At 40.7% G+C, this 5,666-nt stretch overlaps 1 protein-coding gene across 1 annotated transcript in view; it reads right to left on the bottom strand.

The window, feature by feature from the left end:
* The window catches only part of Pon3 (paraoxonase 3), a 27,968-nt gene that overhangs the window by 19,716 nt on the left and 2,586 nt on the right, over positions 1–5,666 (bottom strand). The window lies entirely within an intron of this gene.

Genomic DNA, 5,666 nt, shown 5'->3' with positions numbered 1-5,666 from the left:
TGAGTAATAGGCATTGAAAACTAGAAAAGAAAGATTTAAGTTTATTCACTATACTGAAGGTCAAAACTAATCCCCAATTAGAAATATGAAAAATAAATTAACTAGATCTTTCCATTCCCTAAAAATGCTGGTTAATCAAGATTTACCTGTACATAGTATCTTGGTGCCTGGAAGATTTAGTGCTATTTCACATGGAATGACATAGACATTGGGAGAATCCAGAACATAAAAACAAAGGAATTTTAAGCCAGGCATGGTGGTGCATATCTGTAATCCCAGAGGCTGAGACAGAATGATTGGAAGTTCAAAGACAGTCCCAGCAATTTAGTGAGGTCCTAAGCAACTTAGAAAGATCCTGTCTCAAAATAAAAAAAAAATAAAAAAGGGCTGGGTTGTGGTTCAGTGGTTAAGCACCCTAGGGTTAATCCCTAATTTAAAAAAAAAAAGTCAAATTTTAAAAATCACAGATTATTTACTTTTCTAGGGTTTCTTTGGCATCATCACATACCCCTACTTGGTTTGTTTCACCTTAATCTCCTCCCCACCTCTTTCCTAAGTATCCAGGATCTTTGATTCTTTCTCATGGCAGAGCACACATGCTATTTGCATAGTTCACTCCAGTCCCATGGCTTCAACTTCCACCCACCACATGCTCTTGGTTCTCTTATCTCTACATCTAGTTCATCAAGTCCATCAAGTCCAAACCATTCTGTAAAGTTCTGTGGTCATTTGTATGTTGAATATTTCTCTTTTCTTTTCTTTTTTTTTTTTATTCAACAGGTTTCAAAATGATTTGGAATAAGTTCCATTTAACTGTTTGTTGTTGCTTGTTTTTTTTTAATGCCAATGAATGGCACGTCTGTCTCAAGTACCCAAAGCAGAAAATGTGAAGCAATCTTTGATGCCTCCCTTTTCCTTAATACCTGTTATGGTGATACAAGGCGTCCCTAAAAGCTCATGTGTGAAAAAACACAAGAAAGTTCAGAGTGAAATGATTGGTTTATGAGAGCCTTAATCTGATCAGTGGATTAATCCCCTGATAGGGATTAACTGGGTGGTAACTGTGGTCAGGTAGGGTATGGCTGGAGGAGGTGGGTCACTAAGGGTATGCCTTTGGAGTTTATATATTTTTTTTGATAGTAAGGGGAGGGCTCCCCCTTCCCCCAATTTCTCCCCACCCTTCCTCCTGGTTGGTACAATAGCTTCGCAATAGTTTGGCTGTGTTCCATACACCCATTCTCTGTGTAGCTGATAGTCATATTTCTAAATTGCAAAGTTGACCTTGTCATTTCCCTGCCTGAAAACTTCCAGAGGCCCCATAAAGAAGCAGTACAAATCACGAGCTCCTTGATCTAGATCTCAATCCCCCACATCTGGGACCCCGTCTCAGTTCTCCCAGCTCCTGCCATCATCTCTGCATTCCAGCTGTGCTGTGGCACCTCTGTGCTAGTGAGATGGGCCAGAGCCACCTACATACCTGGGCACAGGCTGCTCTCCCTTCCCACATCACCCCCGCCTCTGGGCCAAGATCGCAGGCTCTTAGAAGGGGCATGGGAGGCAGTCCCTCATCCTTCCCAAATTTTCCTGGTTTCCATTTTTACTTACTAATACATCCACTTTATGTACTAAAATGGACACCGGTGACCACCTCCACTATGACGTTTCTCACACGAGGCAACTACCCTGTATTCATTTGTTAATTTCCTACTAGACAGAAAACTTCCTAGAAGCAAGTACTGTATTTTATTCAGTGTTGTATCTTTCCATCTGACACAATACCCACCTTTTCCAATATAGACGCTTTCAATAAAAATTGGTTGGCTTAATAAACAAAATAAACATTTATAGGTTTTTTTGAATTTTTTTTCTCATTTTGAAGTTCAACTTCAAGGGAATGTTATTTTCTAAATGCAGATGATGCCCAATTTAATAATAGTTTGAATTAACAAATGGTGCACAAGGGATAAGTGTTCAATAGAAACCTTACTTTGGATTTTGAATTCTGAGATTTTCCTCAGCTGTCTCTCCAAGTTGGGCTGTGGCAGTGAGCTGCAGCTCCCCCTCAGTCACTGGGTCATGAGGGGAAACAATTGACATTGCATGGGGTACTGTGTAGCGAACACAAGACATTCAGTGGATTGGTGTATGGAATGCATGTTGGACTTGGGATATTTCCAATAGGTTTCTCAAGCCTTAACCTGCATCATAAGTCAAGAAGCCACTGTACAAGATATTCCAAGTCGTGTGCTCTCTGGTTGGGCTCCTTTTCTCTTCCAAACACCACTTCACATATCTCCGAAGACAACATAAGTCTACTTCAATAACTCAGTTTTTGGAGGTATTGCGCTCCTTCCAGAGCACAAGGAAGTTGGTGCTCTGCATTCAGAAGTATAAAAAAATTACCAGTTCATCAACTACCACCCTCCTTAGCCCTGCCTATGCTGCATCTGCATGATGGGCCCAGTTCCTATGAGCAACAGGGGCTCCTGTGGGAGTAAGAGCTCCAGAACAGTCTCCTCTGAGTTCTCCCCACACACTCATTAATCTGCACACAACCATCATTAAAACCCCACTGCTAAGCCAAAAAAATCTGTCTTATGAACAGTAGGGTACCCACTGTTTTCTAAGCTATCAATCCTACCACGACTTGGCATGATCTTTAATCTTCTTCATGTCTTTACTCATTTCCTATAGGCACCCTGAGAAAGGGTCACAGCAGAATTTATCATCACTTAGTTTTATAATTATTATTCCTCTGTTTGGAGAGAATGTTATGATAGCCGGCTAAGAAAACAAATGGAATCCACTATAGAGTAACAGCAAATCTTGTAGACGGGAGGCTACAGAGGAGAAAAAAGGTGGAAGGGAAGATGGGAGGCCCCAAATTAAAGACTGCCCACATCAGCCCTAAGAAAGCTTGTTATATTTCAAGTGAACATTTGATCAGATGCCAAGGACAGTCAAGTTACTTCCTGATTAAAATAATCCTTGACCTTCAAAGCCATGACGCAAAAAGATCAACAGTACAAAAAGAACTATGGGGTATACTTTCTGGAGGAAGAAATATTTCACCTTTCAGTCTTTCCTCCAAGAAAGAATATTAGGGAAGGAAAACAAAAAAGGAAGAGTTTCTCCCATATATAAAATTAACCTCCAAAGTCTAGTCTTGAAAAAACACATATTAGTACTTCCTTGAGCTCTGTTATTCCTGTCTACATTCTACCTAAAGTTGATCAGTAGTTCTCCACCACTTCATAAAAACTACCATCAAAGAATTTTGTAACATTTCTGTTACAAAATGTGTTGTGAGTCAATAAGACAGAATCGGGTCTCAGCTGGGCATGGAGGCACACGTCTATAATCCCAGAGGCTCAGGAGGTTGAGGCAGGAGGATTGCCAGTTCAAAGCCCAGCCTCGGCATTGTAGGGAGACTCTAAGCACCTCAGAGAGACCCTGTCTCAAAATATAAAAAAGGGATGGGGATGTGGCTCAGTGGTTAAGCACCCCTGGGTGCAATCCCCAGTCAGCCTATATTTAGTAATATTCCAGCTGCTAGTATTTTCTGTTTTCTTCTGCTGCAACATTTTCTTGGAGCTTCTGTTACAAAATGTGTTGTGAGTCACTAAGACACGTAGCATCACATGACATTGAGTATGAAGCCACAGAAGAAAACCATCCTGATTCCCACTTTAGGTCTGTCACCTTCTAGTTCTGGACTTTTGGGCAAGTAGCCTAATTCTTCCAGGTGTCGATTTACTATTCTGTACAGCGTAGACAGCAGCACCTACACTACAGATGAGTGATGAGGATTCCATGGAGTGCATTTAGGCTCCAAGCCTTTGATGAGCCAGCTTTTTAGTTGTAGATGTATATGGGTATTGTCCTAGTGAAAAATGACCCACGGTCAGCCTAACTTGTCTATTTCTTCAAATATAACATGTAAATATATACAGTAGATATAAAAAGCAGCACCACATTATTTTTTTTCTGCTGCTTCTATCCAGCTTCCAATTATTTTCTCATTTTCTTCAAAATATTTGGATAATCAGAACACTGACCTGTGACTCACAATATTAACTCCAGTTTTAGTTTCTGGAATTTGGTAGAGTTTTACAATCTAAAAGTCAGACCAGACCTTAGCAATCATCTAGTCTAATTATCCCATTAAATAACTCGGCAGGCTGCTGTCTTTTGAGAGATTTATGTGCAGTAAGTATGATTATTATTCCTCAAGACAGTAAACAAGTATGTAAATGTCACATTTCTTTGTTCTTCAAATACAATTAAATCTAACTCTGATCCTCTATTTCAAGAAGCTGATGGGAAACTGAATGTGAGGCATTACTGGGTCTCTGGTAGGATTGTGCAATGATCTTGGTGGTGGTTCTTAAAATCAAGCAGTAAGTTTGCTCGCTGCCAGGACTATGGGGACCCTTTGATTTAGACAATTCTGCCACTTGCATGCTGTGCACAGTGTCTTTGGTCTAGCCTCCCTAAGGATACCTTGTATCCCTCCTTCTGAGGTCCTGCGCCTCTCCAGAATGCTGTCAGACAGTGGGGCAGGAGTCCCTGCTACTCAAAGAAAGCCACATATTCTCATCCCTTTTCATCAGAACCCTTCAGAGGCTCAGGTTCTCAAAATCAAATATCAGCAAGGGGTTTGTCTTTCATTATGCCTTTTGGCTGGCAAAACCAACCACTTCTAAGATGGGGAAGAACAAGGTCCTGATGACTCCTTTATAGAAATTCAGTGGGAAGAGAAGTAGAAAACCCAAACCAAAAGAATCCCCCTTTTTTTGTTTATTTTTGGTTTTTTAAATACATATAGCAAGAAAAATAAAATACAAATTCATATCAGAAAATAAACTTTCCTGTCACATACCAATAAATAAGTCACAGTCCTTGACCTTAGGGGTTTGCAAGCCGAGAGTGAAAGCGAGTATTTGTTTTGTAGTGTTAGCTACAAAATAACGCATGTGGTAGATGCTGTGAATGAATCAGAGTCTCTGAAGGCTGTGAGAACTCAGAGGAAAGACATGAGTAGCTGATTTCAGGCAGCAGAGATGAAGGCTTTCGTAACTAAAGGTAAAGAAGCAATGAACACGTTCCCAGGGAGGTGAGCAGATTCTATCCTGATTTTTAATTATTTTCCAGTAGCCATGTCAGGAAAAATTAGAGGCTTGGATCCCAAATAAACAGTATGAGGGTGACTAGTAGATGAGATCAGCCCCGTAGGGGTACAGAGGAGACACGTGCCCCTGAGTCTTATGGGCATCCTGAGGGACAAGGGGGAAATGAATGGTTCCTGGGTTTTGAACTAAGCCTCTTGAAGATGGGATACCACACACAGAAGTCTAGATGATCTGGCTATGGGTGGGGACATGATGGGAAACAACAGAGATGTAAAATAGACTTCTTCGAAGATTGAGTCAAAAGCATAGCTACCCTTTAGTTGACGGGAAAAGAAGGCCTGCTGTTTGAGAAGTTGGGGATCTAACTGTGGATTTTAGAGTAATTTTTTTAAGAAAGACATCTAGGTAGGCTGAGGTTCTCCAGGGTAAATGCTAAGTCAAATTCCTCATGGTACTTGCCGGTAAATGTAGAAGGAAATAATACCTGAAGATAAGACTCTCATCAAGGAGAGTGAGGGAGGCAGAAAAAAAAAA

This window comes from Marmota marmota, unplaced genomic scaffold (genome assembly GCF_001458135.2).
Source record: "Marmota marmota marmota unplaced genomic scaffold, marMar, whole genome shotgun sequence".
Lineage (NCBI taxonomy): Eukaryota > Metazoa > Chordata > Mammalia > Rodentia > Sciuridae > Marmota > Marmota marmota.
Note: the sequence above shows the minus strand (reverse complement) of the source record. Positions and strands in the feature narration are given on the sequence as shown.